Source organism: Nothobranchius furzeri, chromosome 10, assembly GCF_043380555.1.
Source record: "Nothobranchius furzeri strain GRZ-AD chromosome 10, NfurGRZ-RIMD1, whole genome shotgun sequence".
NCBI lineage: Eukaryota > Metazoa > Chordata > Actinopteri > Cyprinodontiformes > Nothobranchiidae > Nothobranchius > Nothobranchius furzeri.
Genome location: NC_091750.1, coordinates 34,629,499 through 34,651,741, shown reverse-complemented (window position 1 = coordinate 34,651,741; position 22,243 = coordinate 34,629,499). Strand labels below are relative to the sequence as shown.

General features: G+C 43.7%; 1 protein-coding gene and 1 long non-coding RNA gene across 2 annotated transcripts in view; one reads left to right on the top strand and one right to left on the bottom strand.

Moving 5' to 3' along the window:
- Window positions 1–18,103, bottom strand: part of LOC139072186 (uncharacterized) — a 34,908-nt gene extending 16,805 nt beyond the window's left edge. Inside the window, exon 1 of the long non-coding RNA XR_011521782.1 lies at window positions 17,882–18,103. This is a non-coding gene — a long non-coding RNA (uncharacterized lncRNA). The remainder of the gene's footprint in view (window positions 1–17,881) is intronic.
- A 1,612-nt stretch (window positions 18,104–19,715) lies between these two features.
- The window catches only part of taok3a (TAO kinase 3a), a 113,626-nt gene continuing 111,098 nt past the window's right edge, over window positions 19,716–22,243 (top strand). The window contains exon 1 of the mRNA XM_070555557.1: window positions 19,716–20,128. The gene's annotated coding sequence lies outside the window, so the exon portion shown is untranslated. The remainder of the gene's footprint in view (window positions 20,129–22,243) is intronic.

Sequence of the window (22,243 nt, the reverse complement as noted above, 5' to 3'; positions counted from 1 at the left end):
ATGCGTGTTGCTGATGAAGAGAAGCTGGTGAAGAGAGAGCTGAGCAAGAAGGCGAAGGCAGAAACCCACAAGGGTGCATAATGTGAGTTTTACATGATATGTCTCCGTTAACCATTAAGGACCCTTGGTGATACTGGTCTCACAGACCATTTCAAACATCTACAAAATTGCTTCTTCAATCATATATTCTAGTTTGACAACCCCACGTTGTATTCTATCCATGCATGTATTAAAAATGATTGAATTTTTTATTTTATTTAAATTTTTTCTACATTTTGATGTATTTATTCCAATCTATTGGCCTGCGATGGACTGTTAACCTGTTCTGGGTGTGCCCTGCCTGCTTGCCCAAAGGCAGCTGGAGATAGGCACCCGGCCCCTGCGACCCTGCGTGGAAAAGCAGGATGGATGGATGCATATTCCAATCTGTTTGTTTATTTCAAAAGGGTTTGGGTTCTTATGGGTTAAGGTTGAGGACTTGTTTGAGGACAGGAATGTTTATATTTAGACAAAAAAGGTGTGTGGCTTGGTAAAGGAGAGTTGTCTGAGTTGTCATCCACGTTTGGCTTCGTATTTTCTGCAAAATTGATACTTTATCATCTATCTCTCTCATATTAACAAAAAAAACGATTTCAGTTGGAAACGATCGACTGAAACACAAAAACATTGAAAAAAAATCTACTTTCACATTTTTTCATTACGTTTCACCTTTCTGTTACGTTAACAAGGGAAATCATTTCTATCTTCCCACAGCTGGTCGGCGAGTCACACAGATGAGATGAAAGCGTGTCAGTCTGGGAATCAGCTCTGTGTCGGGACGAGAGCCGACTGGACAGCCTCTCCATGCTCGGATAGGTTTTTTATTCAGGGCCGTTAAATCATGTTGGAAAGGTCGGTCCTGCCCAGGGACGTGTTGTCTTTGGTTTGTGGTTTTTGTATTTTTATGCTCTTGTTTCTTTTGAAGAGTCACACACTCTGCTGGACCCGACATGTCTGCTTTGGTGCTCTTCAGCCCCATCACTGGCCCTGCACAGGTGCGACTCGCCAGCTCCCCCACAAGGGTTTGTGTCCAGAATCTGAGCTCCCCCACTAAAGAAAACCTTTACATCAGAGCCAAGACCTTCTCAGATCTTCAGATGACATTCAGTTGGTCAGAAATGGTGTTTCTTCCCTTGCTTTTGGAAGCAGCAACAGGAGAGCTGTTTCACTGTGAAGCATTCACACTTGATCGAGTTGCTCTTAAGCTTGTTTTAGAGTTGAAGCTTCAAACTTTTTATTTTGTTGCCAAGAATAAGTCAGAGCATTTTGACAGAGGAACTCCTCCTCCTGAGGAAAGGAGCTCAGAACGAGTAAACTTAGAAGAAAAACCTCGTGCCTTTGAATCCATGACGCGATTTTCTCCTTTAATGACTTGTTTGAGTCAGCGTAAGAGAATTAAAACAGCAGCATGTGTAGCTGTAACTCTCACTGAGGGAGGCGGTGAATCATAACAATGATGTTTACTAGCTGTGGAATCCGTCGTCAAGACACAAAAAAGGCTTTGAAGATGTTTGACGTGGCTCTTTTATCCTAATGCACCAGTATTACGGTTAATTTACACAAACGGCACAATAGATGTTCCGGATCAGACGCCGTGGGGTTTGGATTTAAACTACGATGATGGTTTGTATTTTCCAGATACTTTTATGATGTGTCAGAAGCAGAAAACATGCCTGAGTAGTGCCGGGTGATCCCATTTATTTAACTGAGTTTTATGTATCCAGACCATTTCTGCAGATGACATCACTCAAAGTGAGCCAAGTCTCTGGAGACAGGTGGAAGTCCTCTGACACAAACAAGAGTTAAACAAGCACAAGCCATTGCGATTTGAAGATAAACAAAAATGAAAAGGTTTTGTAGAAATCTCCACCAGCTGGTTGGTCTAGCCGTGCTCCGTTGTCGCCTCAGCAGGTCATCTCATCTCTAGCCAGTCACAGCGCTCTACGTTTGTTGGCTGTAATTAAGGACTTGAGAGTCAGGCACTGAGTGGTGTGGGAGTGAGGACGAACTAGGGATGAAACAACAAGAATCACTCAAGTACATCCTGGAATGTTTCACGTGTGCTCCAACATTCTTCTGTGTCGTTTCTCTGGTAGTGGTGAGAGTGTCCACCCTGGGACTTGGAGAGCCAGGTTCAAATCCTGGTCGGGTCATACCAAAGACTTTAAAAATGGGGCCCAATGCCTCCTTGCTTGGCACTCAGTTTTAAGAGGTTGGATTGGGAGGTTAAACCACTAAATAGTTCCCGAGCGCAGCCACCGCTGCAGCTCACCGCTCCCAATGGAGATGGCCCAAACGCAGAGATGAATGGACATTAAATTTAACTTTCCTCTCATCCATCAAGGCTGCTAGCAGCTCAAGCTAGCATTAGCATTAGCTCAACCGAGGTTAACATTATATAATTACATATTCCTGATACTGAAGTGGGCTGAGATATGCAGATGTAAGGGGGTGTGGCTTGTTTATTTCATAATGAACCAACTTTTCTCAGAACAAACCATCTCTCGCGCCTTTTCAAGATGACTCATTGAGCTCAGACACGGCCCACAACTGGACGGTAAATCTGTCCTCAAAGATTTTATCTCTTAGATGAAGGGTTATTATTATTATTATTATTATTATTATTATTATTAATATTTTAATAGCCCAAAACTTTCTGTTGCTCCTAAAGTGACAACTAAGATGCATTTAATTTAAAACAGAGATCCACTTTAAGCTGCAGCACCTTTAAAACTAGCTGTGGTGAAGTAAATCTCAACAGCAAACATGATTTTTGGGTTGGGTTCACTTTTCACTGGATCATCAATTCACCGCATACATGATGTTCTTGAAATAGGGAGCTTATGAGTGGGTGTATGGCGTGCTTTTTGTAAGTCTTAGGTTGTATGTGTATGTGTGAGCATGAGGGAGGGAGTGTGTGACTGTATATGTCAGGTTTGACTCCTCCCCTCTCCTGGGACTTCTTTTGATGCTACACATCTTCGTCTCCCCTCCCCCGTCACGGGAGTGTGGTGCCTTGGTCTGCCTGAGTGTTTGCGGCTCCCGGGTCAGGGGGTTTAAGATTTTTGGCGTCTGCCTGATTAATCCCGGTGGCTGTCTGGTGAAGTCTGAGTCCCTGGGCTCTGTTGGGTCCCCGGCGGGGGTGGTCGCCCCTGGGTCCCGGGTCTCTGGGTTCCGGGCTCGACCGGTTTGGGGGTGGGAGGCTGCGGGCGGGCCTGTGGGCTTGCTGCTGATATCTCCCGGGACTCTGCCGGCTGCTGGTTGTGGCCCCCCGGGGCGATCCTCTGTGCCTCTCGAGGGGGGCGGGGGCCTTTCTGGTTACAGTCTCCCTGGGGTTCCTGTGTTCTGGGGCAGCGCCTGGATCTCTGGGACTTGGAGCTCCCCCCGTCTCCTACACATCTTTGGGGGGCGGATCTGTGGCCCCTCGCACTCTCTGTTGGATGCTTTTATAGAGAAACCTTACATAAACAAGCGCGTGTACACACACAGGTGCTCACATGGTGCTCTCATAAGTATGGGCTTGGTTTTCTGTGGTGTTTGTATAAACCCTATTTTGCATGTCACATTCTGATTCGCCAGTAAACCAAAATATGACAATTATAAAAACTATTCCACGCCACCTTTTCTTTAGTTCAAGCGTTCTAGAGAAGTCTCGGACCGGCCATCCGGACTTCCTCTTCAGCCATAAAGAACCTCGACAAGCTGGATAAAATCTGTTGCAAGTTACACCTGACCGCAACGGTTCCTTCAGAATAAAAGCTGAACCTCACGACCCCTTCAGGGTCTCGGAGACGCCAATAATAACCTGTTGTGACCTGGAAGCATTCCAAGACTAGTTTGGTCGGCGCCGCTGCTTTTCTACCGGCTTCGGCACCAAGGAGGGTCCAAGAGGACCTCGACATTCTGGATCTAACGGAGGCTTCCCCTGGGGGTACGTAGACCGACAGATGGCGTTTCATGTGTGTTATAAATCTCCGACTAAATTTTAGAGCGATACATTCACTCCCACTCAGAACCAACTGCTTCTCCGGATCCGCTGGTTCTGATAACAACATTCCACACACACACACACCATCATCATTCATCACGTCTCACTCCACCTTAGTCCATCAGTACACCGAGTGTTTAAGTTAGTCTCGTTTAAATTGTGTAGAAATAAAATTTCTTAACTATTATAAACCTGACTCTCTCTCTTTCCTCGGGGTTAATACGAAGTGTCGCGTAATCCCTGCAATAAAAAGTTCTGATCTTCTGGTTAAAATAGTCAAAGATCCATCAGATTAATATTTCATATTTCTATGGGATCTCACATCTTATGGTTCATAAGTAAGATGTAAACGACCCGTCCTTACACAAGGAATTGCTTATTTTCCAACGGAGGCTAAAATTATTTTAGGTTTTGTGTGAAACTGCATGCCAGGGCTTTGAAGGAGGAATTCTCGGGAACTACTGACTACTGCGGGTTTAAGACAAGCCATGTCAGTTAAACATCTTTCATTTGAAGATCCAGATTTCTACAGACGCCTTTTCCATGCTTTCTTCGGTTATCGAAATGAGCTGGGTATGGAAGAAAATGGCGACTTTAAAGAACTTTTTCTTGAGAAACTTGATCCTTCCATCAGCCTATGAGCACCGCTGATGTGAACGAAACAATCGTGATTCAGCTCAGACAAATGGCAGAAGAAAAAAACAGTACATCACTGAACCCTTAGAGTCCTCTACAGGTCCGGCTTCCCACGCCGAGTCCTCTCTTTTGGTCCGAGATGACCCATCTGAGACCTAGGCTCAAGACGCTCTGTCGCGAGCATCTCCAAAGTCACAGTCCATGAAGCAGTATCTGGGGCTGGAGTACCCGAAACCTTCTCGGTTCAAACACTCCCCCTCTGCTAAAGATTCAGTGAGTACTAAAAGGAGCCCACGTTCTGCACGTTGGTGCTCATGGAAGGAGTCTTAAAAGGGGGGTTCGTCCCACTCAGGTGACCACCGCCCTCGCCCTTACCATTATGCGCCGCACTGCGACCATGCTGACCACAGCCCTGCTGCTCCAAAGTCAAGAGCTGAGTCTGGTAGCAGGCCTCCTGAGACCATGCGCAAAGCGTTAAAGCATGCCCTTCGTGCCTTGGATGAAGACCACGCAAAGACTAACAGAGTTCTGCTCGTAAATAAAAACGTAACTCAGGAACAAAAATAATCAAAAACAAAGAAATAAAAAAATCACAAAAATGAGAAAAGCAAAAGATGCGAGGAAAGGGGAAAAGGAAATGAGCAAGAACAGGCGATCAGTGGATCCCGGGAGAAGCAGAATCAGCAGGAGGAGCTGAACGAAGCTAACTCCGGTGTTTGCTAACTATTAAAATGAAGCCCCGACCGCCTCGGGGGCGGACCTCTAACCTACGAGAACCCACCCGATTGGCCAAATGGCTGAAGAGCTCTATTTGATTCGTTAAAAAAGTCATCATGCTTCTGTTCGACTGACAGAATGCATCGTGTGTAGCAAACATTTGAGCTGACCATTCATTGCGACATTTATCTGTTCTTTGCGATATGCTTATTGCGATATATTTGTGATCTATTGTTCAGCCCTGGTCAAATCTCACATCATTTATTTTCATTTAAATTGAAGTACAACATGTGTGGGATTCAGGGCGCGAGCCAAAGCGGATCGGGAAAGAGCTCTTCTGCCCCGTTCACTTTAGCTTATGTTTCTTTGTTCTGGCGACCCGTGAGCCGACCGGAACGGGAGGAGGCTTAAGCTCCCTACAACAGGTGGATCGGTGTTTGATTACTTTTGGCTTTTCAGCTCAGTTTGTACATGATTAACATCTGGATAGAATGTTTGTGCATTTTCAGTTTGGTCAACAGTCTGGAACTTTATAAACAATAACAAACAACCTCTTCAAATATTCTTGCCCCGAGTAACACGTATGTCTTAGTGCTTCAATCGTTTCAATAGAAACTATGGAAACATTTGGCATTTGGACAATCAGAGCTGCACACACACACACACACACGCACACACACACACACACACACACACACACAAACCCCGAAAGGCTCTTGACATCTTTTTAAATCTCTATTGTCAACTTCTCAAACCTGCAATCATTATTTCCAGCAGCTTTTCTGCAGCAGACATGACAGGATAAGTGCACAGAGAGGACAGTTCCCCCCTCAAAGATGGCGTCTTTGTCACTAACTGATGTTTATTCATCCAGCTGAGTGAAAATTTCAGGAAGGAAGAAAAGAAGAATATAATCAGACGTGCTGAGAGCATTCTCCTGCGGTCCTCCGTCATGCGCTCCACACATTTTTGTAGAAAAATGGTAAAAAATAATATCTTTGTTTGCAAACACTTTTCCTGCTTCGGCCTGAATCTGTGACGGTTTTCTTCTTCGTCGGTTTTCTTCTCTACTCTACAGATTCTGATGATTAGTTTTTCAATTATTTGGCATTGATCCTTTATAAATAAAGGTTTCCATCGCAAGAAGGAATATGAATGTCAAATAAACATAGAGATTTATGCTCCTTCTTTTCTCTTCTTTTGTTGCAGATTTCTTTAACGCTCTAAACATTTAGACCATCTGTTTGAGTTTCCTTCTGCAGAAATCGTCCTTGAAAAAATACGAAGTACAGGAACGTAAGAAGACGGGAGCTTCTCCAGGACCAACAGGTGGCACGGCCGCACGAGGAAACAGGATCGAGTTGCACTTTTTACTTAAACAGTCGTCTTCGTCTGAACGGCTGAATCCATAAAATGGTCTCTAACCGTCTGGAGGCCTTGGATGCAGTCGTCTGTTCCTTGTTTACCTGCAGTTGATTAAATAAATAAACAAGGAACCTGCTGCACTATTATTTACACCTCACCACTGTTTGTACTGATGCTTTTGCATTTATGTCCAACGTGGATTTAATTAAAATCTTCAGCTTTATTCATAATCTGATCTAATATTTAACCGTTTCTGAACTCAGCGAGACAAGTGGGCTTACTGATCAGTGTTTTTGTATTTGTTTGTGCAGGAATGTAACTTTAAAGAGCAAGTCGCCCCCTACCAGATTCTTACTCAACTCCCACTTCCTGTTTGAAAAATGCAACAAATGCTGTTGCCCAGTAGACCGAGAGGGCGGAGCCAGTAACAAATACACACACTCACAACACTGTGACATCATAATGTACCATCTAACATCATAGTGTACCTCTTAGCCAATAGCGGCGGCAGATTTAAATTCAAATGCAGTGCTGAGTTTTTGCCTGACGACGGTGCATGCTGACAGTTTTAGGCAGAATATTTTAATTTTAACTAAGATGCACTAAAGCGCCCAATTATTGACTACATGTGTCAACATCACGATCAGACACTCATTTATATAGTTCATCAGCAAAAAAATGTTGATTTGGAGTGACTTGCTCTTTAAAGCATCCATTTATCCAGACGTCATGTCTCCGATGTCTGGTAGTGTCGTGGTGGACACGTCTGCGTTTCCCAGCTGGGACGTTTTACGGGGATTTTTGTTGTAAAGAATCATTTTAAAGCCGTTTCCAGACTCAACGTGCGACCAAACAAATCTGTTTACCAAAGCAGCGTGTTTCTGCAGGATAAGAGAACGTCTCTTGTTCATGCTCAACTTCTGGAAAATAAAAGGATTTGTGCAGCATTAAAAACGTTCTGTCGATAAAAACAAGCTCTTGATTAGATTTATATACAGCCAAGCATCCAGAAGATGGATGTTTTCCTTTTGAAGTGGTGGTTATGATAAATAATCGAACTCAGAAGCAGCTGCGTGGTACATAACTGTCAAATCAACCTTACGCTGCGTTTGAAGAGGGGGAAAGTGACATGGAACCAAAACACCAGAGGAAGTAAGGTTGCATGCATTCCTCTCGTCTCCCTCCCCCCTGCTGTTTGTTGCTTTGGTAATTTCATAACTGGAGCCCCCGCCTGCAAACAGAACCGCATCACAAAGCCGTAAACACATCCTGGAGGGAACTGAAGCCTGATGAGGTGAAATGGAAAAATAAGAGCAGAAATAAAACAACCAATTTCATGGAGTTTGCTTCGTGTTATGACAGGAATCTTTTTCAAACTTTCTTCACATCGTTGGACTCTTAAAACCTGCTCTGATGTCATTTTAGATCTTCACAGCTGCATGTGAAACTCTAATAGCTGATTGGTTGTTGAGGTGCTTCCCACGTGCATCAGTGGTCTACAGATTAGAGCTTTCCTCTGATCGGTCCGAGCTCCTTCCCATGCAGATTTGGTGTTTTTAAAGGTTTCTTTATCCATGCAGTCATTTGGCACATTCACTTAGCAGGTTGAGAAAAGTCATCACCAATTAAAACTCTCTGCTTTTGAGCCTTTTAATTTATAGACAAATATTTATTATTTTTGCAAAACTGCGTCTTTGCTGTTGCTTTGATCTAAACCAGGGATTCCCAAAGTGTGGTGCGCGCACCCCTGGGGGTGCGCGAGCTGCCGCTAGGGGGTGCGCGAGGTGAAAAGTGTAATGGCTGCGGAGCTCAGAGAAGTCTGTCATATGTCACCATTAGCATAGAAACTCATTTGTGGGTGGGCCAAAGAAAAAGTAAGTGGGCACAATAAATGTAATTGAAAACAAGTATATTTTTGGGCGCGCGTGTGTCCTCCACATGTGTTCTAGCTTCATAATAATAATAATGCACCGAGCTTCAGCACTCTGGCCTGCGCACGCCGATATGTTCCGTATTTGATCATTTTTAACGGTGTTGGAGGAATCTGAAGGTGGCGAGTCATTCTGGCAGATTGTAATTAACACCTGTCTCATGCAGGTGTTCTGACGTTGTAAACCTCACACACAGAACATTGTGGATGTAACTAAATAACAAGAAATGATTCCCATTCAGGCTATTGACAGAAGATCTGAAGTTCAGAGTGCGTCTGTCAGAGGTCAGACGCGTTCCGGCGGAACCACGGCTCACGGGTGCACACGTGAGCACATCTGGGCTGGGCAGAAGTCATTTTACAACATTGGTTTAAATAGCGCGAGACGCGGTGACTTGAGCGGCTGTGCCGTGCGCGCGCACACACACACACACAGATTCAATAAGCGCGCACGCTGCTTTAACTCCGGCGCGCCGTCAGACTGAAGGCAGAAATGAACGCTGCCTCCACCGTGATAAAAACTTTTAAGAGGTTATTTTTCATTCAAGGTCAAATTAAGATATTAGCTTCTGGGATGAGTCGGGTCCGCTCCAGCCAGTGACTCCTCATGAACCTGACCACATCTCATGTTACTGCAGCATTTGTTATTCCAGTCCGCGTGGCAGCGGATCGCAAATTCAGCCACACCATAAAACAGCAATAAGTCGGTCTGAGGTAAAAGTGAACATCATGGCTATATCTTGTCCACTATTGACATTTGATTACGCACAAGTAGGTGATCAGCTCAGGTTTACGCAGAGCAGAAGGAAGGAGAGCGCTCTAGCCGCACAGGTTAAACGTTCCTGCTTTAAGAAAACTGTTAAATTGTATTGTTTATGTGCTACCTGGGCACTCTAAATATTTATTTAAAATAATGGTAATGGTATCGAATGTTTATTAATTACTATTTAAAAAATGAAAGTGATGGGGAATTTTTTTAACCCTGTCTGTTTAGCTTGACATCTGATATATATATATATATATATATATATATATATATATATAGAGAGAGAGAGAGAGAGAGAGAGAGAGAGAGAGAGAGAGAGAGAGAGACATGCCCCGATGTGGGGGCTGGGGGTGCGTCGACATGGTCGGGACATAGAAGGGGGTGCGCGGCTAAATAAGTTTGGGAACCACTGATCTAAACTTTGGTCAACATTGGTACAAAGGGGTCGGGTGCAGTGTGTGACGGGTGGTAGTCGAGGGCGGGGACCTTGGAGGTCTGATCCTCGGCTACAGAAGCTGGCTCTTGGCACATGGAATGTCACCTCTCTGGTGGGGAAGGAACCTGAGTTGGTGTGTGAGGTCGAGAGGTTCCGACTAGATATAGTCGGACTCACCTCAACGCATGGCTCTGGTTCTGGAACCAGTTTCCTTGAGAGGGGTTGGACTTTCTACCACTCTGGAGTTGCTCCCACTGAGAGGCGCCGAGCAGGGGTGGGCATACTAGTTGCCCCCCATCTTGGTGCCTGTACGTTGGGGTTTACCCCGGTGAATGAGAGGGTAGCCTCCCTCCGCCTACGTGTGGGGGGACGGGTTCGGACTGTGGTCTGTGCTTATGCACCAAACTACAGTTCAGACTACCCACCCTTTTTGGAGACCTTGGAGGGGGTGCTGGAAAGCGCTCCTTCTGGTGACTCCCTCGTTCTGCTGGGGGACTTTAACGCTCACGTGGACAACGACAGTGAGACCTAGAGAGGTGTGGTTGGGAGGAACGGCCCCCCTGATCTGAACTCGAGTGGTGTTTTGTGATTGGACTTCTGTGCCAGTCATGGATTGTCCATAATGAACACCATGTTCAGACATAAAGGTGTCCATGTGTGCTCTTGGCACCAGGATACCTTCGGCCGCAGTTCAATGATTGACTTTGTTGTTGTTTCATCTGACCTGCGGCCGCATGTCTTGGACACTCGGGTGAAGAGAGGGGCGGAGCTGTCAACTGACCACTACCTGGTGGTGAGTTGGCTCAGATGGTGGGGGAGGATGCCGGTCAGACCAGGCAGGCCCAAACGTATCGCGAGGGTCTGCTGGGAACGTCTGGCAGAGTCTCCTGTCAGAAGGAGCTTCAATTCCCACCTCCAACAGAACTTCCAAAATGTTCCGGGGGAGGCGGGGGACATTGAGTCTGGTTAACCCACTAACCCTAACCCTAACTTGAGCGTGAGATGGATAGGCGGATTGGTGCTGCACCTGCAGTGATGCGGCGTTATACCGGTCTGTCGTGGTGAAGAGAGAGCTGAGTCAGAAGGCAAAGCTCTCGATTTACCCGTCGATCTACGTTCCTACCCTCACCTGTGGTTAGGGCTGCTCAATTAATCGAATTTTAATCATGATTACGATCTGAGTTTTGAACGATTATACAAACAAAACAAGCCGATTATTTGCTCCTCTTACTTTCGCTGCCCTGAGTTGCAAATGAAGCGCTCCTCCCACAGTGTTGCCAACTTGGCGACTTTGACGCTATTTCTAGCAGCTTTTCAGACCTCCTTCTTGACTTTTTAACATCAATTTATTTGCCTTTATTTGTTATAAATGCCACTGTATAATTCTTGCTGTCAGTATTTGCAAGATGTTGGTATTTGGGTCTGTACTGGTTAGACTTACATGAGTTAAACCAAGCCCTTGGGTCATAGACTAGGAGCTGTAAGTATATTTATTTATTTATTTATTTATTTATTGAGAACCTCATTAGCTCCCACCATAGTGTGGAGCTATTCTTCCTGAGGTCTCGTTCAATTCCATTACAAATATTTTACAAAACACCCCCATCCCCATTCCACCCACCCACACACACACACACCCAACAACAAACTCCAGGAGCTCATTATAATCATACCAGCTCCATTGCAATAATGATATACCAATAATTTACCACACATTTCAGCGTTCATGTTTAATCTAAATAAGTGAAAAAACGGAGAGTTTACACAGGTCAATAAATAAATATATCCAAGAATCAAAAATCACATCACATCACATCCATAACAAACAAAAATTATAGAAGCTGTCATATCAGTCACATTTAAAATTCACTGTGCAAAATTTACTGTCGAGTAAACAAAAAAAGCTTAAACTTCTTTTGAAAACATCTCCTGATATTCTCTAATAACAAAAATCTGGGTATGGCATTCCATGCAACCATGACTCTGTAGTAAACCGCTCTCTGCCTTTGATTAGTTCTGCAGCGCGGTAGCGCACACCTTATGTCACTCGTCTGTCTCGTCATGCAATCATGATTGTCCGAAAAAAAATGATAACTTGTCATAAATTATTTTAGGTATTTTCGTAGTTATTATATTTCTTATAAATGTTTACAGTGAATATTTTAATCTACATTTCACTGTTAACCAGGCCAACCTATCGTGCATCATACTTACATTTGTTCTATAATTACAACCCAGAACAATTCATGCAGCTTTATTTTGTGCCACTTGTAACTTATTTAAATTCATTTCACTTGTATTAGACCAAATAACTGATGCATAATCTAAAGGAGACAGTACTAATGTTGAACTAAAGTTTTTATCTGCAAACGAGGAATAAATTTACAACAATATTTGACTGTGACCATACTTCTTCCAAGTTTCAGCAGGACATGATTTATGTGACTGGTCCATGACAATCTAGAATCCACAATTACTCCCAACAATCTTGCTTCTTCTACCTGCTCTATCTCTATATTGGGTATAGTATTGGACTATTGGGTATAGTATTGGACTGGATAAAAAGTTATTTATCAAATAGACAACAATGTGTGCAAATAAATCAACATAAATCAGGACTACGAGAGATGCAATGTGGGGTACCTCAAGGATCAGTCTTAGGACCTAAACTATTCATAATGTACATAAATGACATTTGTAGGGTTTCACACGTATTGAAGTTTGTATTGTTTGCAGATGACACAAATGTTTTTTGCTCGGGTGTGGAATCGCAACAGGTCCTGGATGGATGTGGTCACACAGGAAATAAATACATTAAAAAATGGTTTGATGTAAATAAACTGTCACTAAATTTAGAGAAAATAAAATTTATGTTGTTTGGTAATGAAAGCACATACAGTGAATTAGATATAGTAATTAATAATGTAAAAATTGAGAGAGTATATGAAATAAAATTTCTTGGGGTGGTCATAGACAGCAGGATCTGTTGGAAGCCACACATCAAATATGTTGGGGGAAGCTTGCACGGGGCATTGCTATATTGGGGAAAGCTAAGTATATTTTTAATCAGAAAGCACTTTATATGTTATACAATACGATGCTACTGCCATATTTGAGCTATAGTGTAGAGGTCTGGGGAAACACGTACAAAAGTCATTTACAAACAATAACGACAATGCAGAAAAGGGCTATCAGGTAAATAACAAATGCAGGATATTTGGATCACACAAATGAACTTTTTATTAAAACACGGACAATGAAGTTCCAGGACTTGGTTAAATACAAACAGCACAAATAATGTATGAAGTAAGAAACAAATTAATGCCTGATAAAATACAGAAACTGTTCACACAGAGAGAGAAGGAGGATATAACCTGAGAGGGACACTGAACTTAAAGATACATAAGTTTAGAACGACATTAAAACAGATGTGTATCACAATAATAGGGGTTAGATTATGGAACAATTTAGAAGAAGAAATCAAAGTAAGTACAAATATAAATGTGTTTAAAATCAATTATAAAAAACATATTCTGAACAAGTATATAGTGGAAAATAGATGATTTATGTGGGTGTCCTTTATTCTAAGGAAAAGTAAATTGTATCAATTGTAAAAAGATGTGTTGGTTTTTTTCATATGGTTTGGTGGTTTTTGGTTTTTTTGGTGACTTGTACCATTTTGTTTGTTTTAATGTAGGTTTTGTGTTAGATTTAGTAAACAAGTAAAACTTACTTGTATAAAGGGGTAGGGACATATAAGTTTCCACTTCAGCCTACTCCTTTTCAAACAGAGAAGAAGGGATGATGATATGTATTTTTTTCTGTTTGTGGTATTTAAAAAAAATGATGTATGTTTTCTTTGTTTGAAATAAACTAAACAATATATATATATATATATATATATATATATATATATATATATATATATATATATATATATATATATATATATATATACATACCCTTTTCTTGTCAGCAATTGGACAACTGGTCCTGTCCTGTTTGGGCGATTGAAAAACAGCACACAGCCTCCACCGCTCGGCAGAGACCGGCAGAGACCAATATATATATATATATATATATATATATATATATATATATATATGATTTATTTTTGTTACAAAACACACAATTAACTTAGAACATGTGATTATTGTTAATTTTATTTATTTATTTTTTTAAATAAAAATTAAAAACACTGGGGAAACTGGGAGGGCGGCGCCCTATCGCCCTCTACTGGCCAGCCGCCACTGGCTCCGTACATCTCCGAGCAAACATGGAGGAGAAGTTGATTATTATTATGTTTTATAGTAAAATCAGAAGTAAGATTTCACATAACTCTAGCAGCACCTTGTGAAACATCATCTCTACCACTTTATTAACTCGGAACCGCTTAAATAACCTTAATTCCCCCCAACCTGACACAGCCAAACAAAACAACGGAAGATTCGATTTCGCCATGGAACAGAACGCGTAGACGGCTTTGCCGCTGGCCGCGGGTCGCAGGTCGCCTCCCGTGTGTCGAGCCCATCAGGCTGCTGCCCCCACGGCCCGACTCTGGATAAGCGGATGAAACTGGATGGATGGATGGTTTTTACATTTGGTTTTTATATTTTATTGCTTTTTCAATCAATCAAAGCTTTATTTATGTACAGCGCCTCCCACCACCCATTTCGGGTGCCTACATTGTAAAACATTGTAAAAAGACATATAGTAATAAAAAGAGAAGTTAAACATAGAACATAAAACATAGAGCATAAGACAAAATGGATAAAACGATGAATAAAAGCGACGTAACAAGGAATAAAACAGCTATTAAAAACAAGAACTAAAAATAACATGAAAGCAAGCCGACTTCGAACATGCTCTGTAACGCAACTCGAAAAGAAACAAGTTTGAAGTCGACTCTTACTTTTTAAATTTGGGTTTTATATTTGATTGTCCTACTTGCAGCTAGTTTTTCTATAACCGACTCTTTGTTCTATTCTGACACTCAAAGGTACATTTACCTTCAGCCGAAGCGATCCTGTTGGTGTCTGAGAACCAGCTTAAGGGGGCGGGGCACGTTCTGTGCCAGCTGCTAAGCTTTGGGACTCGCGGCCACTGCAGGTTAGAGGTTTTACTCACCGTCTAAGTTTAAATCTCTTCTGAAAACCATCTTGTTGCCTTTTAACTCAGCATGAGAGTCGTCCCTTTAAGTCGTGGTTCATTAGGTAGGGTTAGGTCAGACTGCTGGTGTTAGAGCTTCATAACTAAAGTCTACGTGAATAATGTCCCCTCGTCCTGTAGAGCACTGAGGTGGTGGTAATCAGGTGGGCCTAAATCGGAACGCAGGAGGAATAAATGCTTTGTTGTTTTGGGGGTTTGTGTTGAATTTTTTCAGAAGTTACTGAAATTTAGACTTGATTTTCTTCTTAAACATCGACCACTTCAGCCTGATTCCTTTTAGGGTTTTTCCAGATGTGACAGATGTTTTCCTGCCGCGTGTATGTGATGACTCTGACCCTGTCTCCCTGCCAGGAAGCAGAGTGTTCAACGTTGTGGCTCTTGCTTTATTCCCTCCTGAGTTCTCCTCTGCAGTCGCTGATGTTTGATCTCTCATGGTGCATCCATCCTTGTTCTCCTGCTGATGCCAGGCTGGGTCCTGAGGGTGGTCCCAGGTCCTGGACGACAAGCTTCGAGGAGCATCCTCCTCACCCAAACTGTTCAGAGAAGATTTTGCGTCTCTTTCTTCTGAAGCTGGAGACTTTTCATCTTCATCCCCACCTAGTTCGTCTTCTGAGAAGTCAGACGTCTCGTCGTCACTCGTTTCTTCGTTTGAATCTGAAGACATTTCGTCTAACGCTTCTGATTTTACATTTTTGGGATAACGTTCCTGCTTTTTCCCTGAGAGGAATGATACTGCATTGTTATTCCAACAATATTCCACTGCAGTGAGAGAAAAACCAACTTCATCTGCCCATTTAACACGTTTTGTCGGTCTACCACAGCGAGAAACCGTCTTTGAAGACGGCTCAGATGCTCTCGACACACCTGAGACATCTTTGCTCTTGTCTTTTGAAGCCCACAATGATTTCTCCTCACTTTGGTGAAAGGACGGCAAATCCAGAAATGCAGTGTCAGACCAGTTTATGGCATCTTCAGAATTAAGAGACACACTGTCATCACTTTCATCTGAAGAGTCTGATGTTTGAGATTCCTCTCCTAACTCCTGTTGGCTTAATTTTGACAAGAATGTATATCGCAGTTCTTTTAACATCTCCAAATAACTTTGAACATGATTAGGGTCACTTTCATGAAAAGATGATGACTCCAGAAGGTGTTTTCGGCATCGATCTAACCATCTGTCATCTGAATCTGAAATCGACGTTTCAGGTGTGAAAAGTTCTGATTCTTCATCTAAAACGGGTAATACAGATTCATCTTCTTCATCTGAAATCGATGACTCCGGTTTGACTTCCTCTAAAAGTTCCTCATTCGTGTTTTCGGCGTCACTTTCAAAGGACATCTGATTGTCTGACAAAGTCGAACTCACTTCACCAGAATCTACAAATTCAGAGTAACTGCTCCCACCTGAAAGCAAAGATGATTCTGATGGTGTTTCTGGGTCGTGTGAAACCAGCGTAGCGTCCGTCTCTGGATTCTCAAAGCACATCTGGAGAAAACTGTCTCCTTGATCAGAAATCCCAGACTTATCTTCACATTTCTCCTCACTTTGGTGAAAGGACGGCAAATCCAGAAATTCAGTGTCAGACCAGTTTATGGCATCTTCAGAATTAAGAGGCACGCTGTCATCACTTTCATCTGAAGAGTCTGATGTTTGAGATTCCTCTCCTAACTCCTGTTGTGAAACCGACGCTTCTAATTCCCGTTCTCTGAAACTTTCCTTTGGAGAGACTAAAACGTTTGTGTCGCTCCCATCTAAGGACAACTGGAGATCGTCTTCTTGGTCAGATAAATTCATGTCCTCCTCGTCAGTGAAAAACGTGGAGTCACCTCCCGTTGCTGAAGCTAAAGACGTTTCAGCTCCATTCTCTAAGATTCCCTGAGATTCAAAGTCCCCCTGAGGATCAACAAGACTGGAGGACACGCTAGGAGGCGATGGTGTTTCTGGGTCGTGTGAAACCAGCGTAGCGACCGTCTCTGGATTCTCAAAGCACATCTGGAGAAAACCGTCTCCTTGATCAGAAATCCCAGACTTATCGTCACATTTCTCCTCAAACAAATCATCTGAAGCCACCAGGAGTTCAGCTGTGTTCGGTGTAAACGCTTCTTCTGCGACAACAGCGATTTTCATTTTCTTGTAGCTCAGATCTTCTGCAGAAGCCCCGGGTGAACTCGTTATTTCAGTCAGTGAGTCCTTTGAGTATTTATGGACCACAGATGATTCTCTAGCAGTTCTCCGGGAACTAGAATCCGTTTTTTCACCTTTTAAAACCGACGACGGGTCGTCGTCCCTGAGAAAGCTGGGAACGACTTCAAATCCAACTTCAGACGTGGTCTCACGCTGTGGTTGGACCAAACTGGATGAATCCTCGTTTTCTCCATAGAAGTATTCAAAAGCGTTTCTAGCAACCTTCGTAACTAAAGCCCCGACGACGAATCCTGTAACGGCAAACATGGCGGTGCGGCTCGATAGCAGACTCCTGAAAGCAGACATGTTGCTCGCTCAAGTGTCTAAACTCGAATGACCAGCTGACTCTGGGGCGCCTTTTATTACCTCCGCCCCTCCCCCACGATCAAAGGCACTTTGTGACGTCACCACGACGCAGGCGCTGTCCTGTTCTGCGTGCTGCAGCCGGGTCCTTCTCCACTGCAGCAGCGCGTGCGTGGTATTTACGTCGCTTAGCAACCGTGCCGGCAGCAAACAGGCAGGTGGAACGAGTTAAGGACTAATTACCGACTAACTAGTGGTAGTTTCTAAGCGCGCTTCCCTTCTCCTCAACAGTAACATTCACAAGAGGACGAAATAAAACACATTTAGATAAGGAGGCTAACATCTACCTTTGATGTTTCATGATCCTGAAGAGCACCCGAGGCTCCTGTAGAAGAAGATATTTACATCATTCCCACGCATGCGCTCACCTGCCTGAAGCCACCAGAAACTGGTTTAGGTCTTGCTTTTGGCCACTGGGGGGCGCACCCCCCCTTCCCGCTCACACAGGCTGAACCAGCAGCGCTGCAGCTGTGTTTACACACGTGTCTATTGTGCGCAGCAGCGAGACTAACGTTGTTTTCCCGCGTGAGAAAACGGGACTGTTGCGTGAGAGCGTGTGAAGACAGCCAAAGCGTGGCGTTGCGTGAGAGTTAAAGTTGGCAACTAAAAACGACTAACTGCTAAATATCTAAATCAGCAAAAGGAAATACAGTTTGACAACTTCTGACACACCGCTTTCACTACATCAAACACTAAAAACAGACACAGGCCCGCAGGAAACGCAGAGAAGAAATGTTCTCTACTGCAGTGGTTCCCAAGCTGGGGTTCGTGACCCCCTAAGGGGGTCCCCAAAAGGTTGCAGGAGGTCCACACACTTGTGAAGTTGTGAGATTACCAAGATTATAGTTAAAAATACATTAATTCTTTTATAAAACACACCCAATAGTACAATCACATCTTTATGTAAGAGGCATAACTCTGTCTGCATAAAGTTTATTATTCTGTTTACTTTGCATAAGAGTTGGTTTGGGGGCCCTGGCCCGTCTTGGGCACAGGAATGGGGGTCCACTGCTCTAGTGGACTCTAGTCTGCGTTAAAGTGAACTCAACTAAAATCATGCTTCTCCCAACTCTCACTGGGAACGAGCCCGACTTCCTGCCGGCAATGCGCTGACACCGGTCATACAGGGACCCAACAGACCGTTTCAGAGGGCCTGCTTTTCCTCCCAAGGGAAAACTGGAGCGTGAGATGGATAGGTGGATTGGTGCTGCATCTGCAGTGATGCGGGCGTTGTACCGGTCTGTCGTGGTGAAGAGAGAGCTGAGTCAGAAGGCGACGCTCTCGATTTACCGGTGGATCTACGTTCCTACCCTCACCTATGGTCATGAGCTTTGGGTAGTGACCGAAAGAACGAGAACGCGGATACAAGCGGCCGAAATGAGTTTTCTCTGAAGAGTGGCTGGACTCTCTCTTAGAGATAGGGCGAGAAGTTCGGTCATTCGGGAGGGGCTCGGAGTAGATCTGCTGCTCCTCCATATCGAGAGGAGTCAGTTGAGGTGGCTCGGGCATCTGGTCAGGATGCCTCCTGGACGCCTCCCTGGTGAGGTTTTCTGGGCACGTCCAACCGGGAGGAGACCTACAGGTAGACCCAGGACACGGTGGAGGGACTATGTCTCTCACCTGGCCAGGGAACGCCTTCCCCGGAGGAGCTGGCCCAAGTGCTGGGGAGAGGGAAGTCTGGGCCTCTCGCCTTAGGCTGCTGCCCCCGCAACCCGACTCGGATAAGCGGATGAAAATGGATGGATGGATGGTACAGGTGTAACCCGGGTTAAAATATGCATAAATAGTACAAGATAAATAAAGTCTAAGAATATAAATATCAAAGAGTAAAATTCATTTGTTCAAATTTCTTGTTTATTAAAAAGATCAAAGTTCATGTCAAATGAGTAAAAACATGTTTGCATTGTTTAAAATAAGTTATCTTTCTTTTATTGTGAATTGCTTGTGAGAGCTGTAATTTCCTACGGGGATATGGTCTGTGAAGGTAACACAGCGTGGGGAAGAAGAAAAAAAGAGGGAAGAGAGAGAGAGCGCGTGGAGAGATGGTGGTGCGTGAGTTACACGAGTATCCGAGCAGTTAGCTTGTTTTTATGTACTAGTAATAAGTGTGTTTTGACTTTTTGAAAAGATAAGTCACAGTGTCGGTAAGCTAGTGACGTAACATGTAAAGTTTCAGCGTGAGTCTGCTGGACTGTGTGTTTGTTTACTGCGTCCGTGCACGCATTGAGTTAAAGTGAGGCTAACACAGCCATTAGCTAACAAGGACTACTGTAGACTGCCGTTTCCTAAAGTTGTGGGACTTAAACAAGCTGCAGAGGATCGTTACCGGACTGGATAGCGACAGACAGACCCCAGATAGTCACTCTGAGTGCCTCTGGCAACGTGGGAAGCTAAAAACAAGTAGCTTGTGGAGCACGTGGAGATCACGGACCTTCCTCATCTTTGGCTACTGCGTTCAGAGAGGAGTGCTTTTGAAGGAGCTGAAGACAACCTGTTGCCTGGATTAATCTGGTGGGAATTGCACGTTTCACAAGGTACTGAGTTTATTTATTTATTTTTGCTCGTTGAGTGAAGAACTTCCGGTTTGGATTTATACTGGAGCAATACAGGCCTGCAACGTAGGGTTTATCTCTGCCGGCTTTAAGTTTAGTTTGGGACTATAATTGTTTTATCACTGGTGGTTTACACTGTGTATGTGGGGATTCTGGGTACACTGGGTAAATTGCTGTGGGTGTTTTGCTTTGCCTGAATACTAAAAAACCTGCCATTTTATTATTTAATTGTTTTCATTGTTTGGTAAATTAAAGGAGGGTTACATTGCTCTACTTTACATGGTGTATGATATGATTTACTGCACTGTAGACACTAGTGTTCATTTTCGCGTGTAGTGCCATTGTTAAGGAATAAGCTTCATTGATCCCAGAAACAAAAGAGAAGTTAATTTATGAATATCGTACGAGAGTACACTAAAAAAAGAACCCAAAGCCCATTTATTTAATGGTATTGAGTAAATGAGGGCTACACAGATATTAAACTAAATTTATTCGTCAAAGCGATTATGATGCAGGTCCTCCTCGTCCTGCTGCTAATGGCTGACAACTTTCACGCTCATTGCTGCCGTTCAGCGATGTTTATTAAAGAGCAAGTTCACGAGAAACCGCTTCTTTACATTTGAAAAATGATCTCTGAGTTTCTCATGCAGGCTGAACATGAACGGCAACCAGGTGAGATACAGAAACTGATGATGAGATGAGAAGCAGGTGTGACTGAGAGAAACAGACAAAAGGAACCAGGAAATGAAAAATCGGTCTGACAACACAGAAAGGCCCAATCTCAATCCTCGCCCTGCGGTCTCCAGCACACGTGGAGAAAGTGCGCTGTAAGGCTTTGAGTGCGTGGTTCACAAGTGTGCAAATAATAGCCGAAGTACGACGGGGAGCATTGCATCATCGACCGCAAAGCATGCTGGGATGAAGAAACTTTATTAACAACTTTCAAACAAACAACCAAACAGTTATTTGAAATAAATTTACATTCATTGCTGCTTTGTCTAAAACATTCAGAGAATCAACTAATCGTCCTAAAATGAATGACCTTCATTAGAAAATACGTATTTTCAGGAAATGAACATAAGCCCTTTCTCCCGTAGCAATGGATTGTGGGTAATACCCATCACCCAAGTCTGCATTGCTGCGGACCTGGGTAAAGTACGGATCAAGGGTGCAAAAGGGGCATGATCAGCATCCCCACTTGAGAACTGGGACACCCAGCGCACTCCCACCCCTAGTCGGGATCACGCATTTGAAGGGTGCAAGAGTGGAAGTGCGAGTGTTGGGATTGGGCCAAAATCTGGGAAACTAAGAAATCCGCTCCAGAAGTTTGCTGCTTCATGTTTGTTGTCGTCTGAAACCGAAGGAAACTTTCACCTTTGCTTCAGTGAAGCATCCTGCCATACAAACTAAATAACAAAAGCCTTTCATGCAGGGGCGTGTCCAGGGAGTGGCCTGGGGTAGCACATGCCACCCTTGGAATCTGATTGGCCACCCCAGGTGTCACCACACTGACTTCCCTTTAAATAGGCTTTTCATTGTCCACAAAAGGCTTGAGGTAAAACAAAAAAGCATAACCACTGGTGCCTAGCGATGGGTACCGAATTCGGTACGTTTTAAGGTACCGACCAAATTCCACAGTACCAACTGAGCACCGATTCACGTCATTTGAAACGGTGCCTCGTTTCGGTACCCGTCCTTCATAACGAGAACTTGCCTAGACAGCTGCGCATGTGCAAGAGCGTTACGTCGTCGGTCGCTGCGAGCCAGTTGTAAACAGAGCAGCATGGTAGAAAGAACGCACGCTAAAGCTTGGGTCCACTTCACTAAATGTGATGGGTAACTGGGTGATGATGAAACCAGCAACAACGATCTAAGTGAGACTTCCTCATCTTAATCTGCTCCGGTAGGTAAATTAAATGTTTAAGATAACGTTAGCTTGATATGTTAGCTTCCGTTTCGCTAGTGGTGCGTTCGCTTTCTCCTCGGAAGTCCGAATTTCTGACTACAAGAACATGAACGCGCTCTTAAGTTTGGCTTCACTTTACTAAATGCGACGGGTGATTGGGTGAAGATGAAACCAGCGACAACGATCTAAGT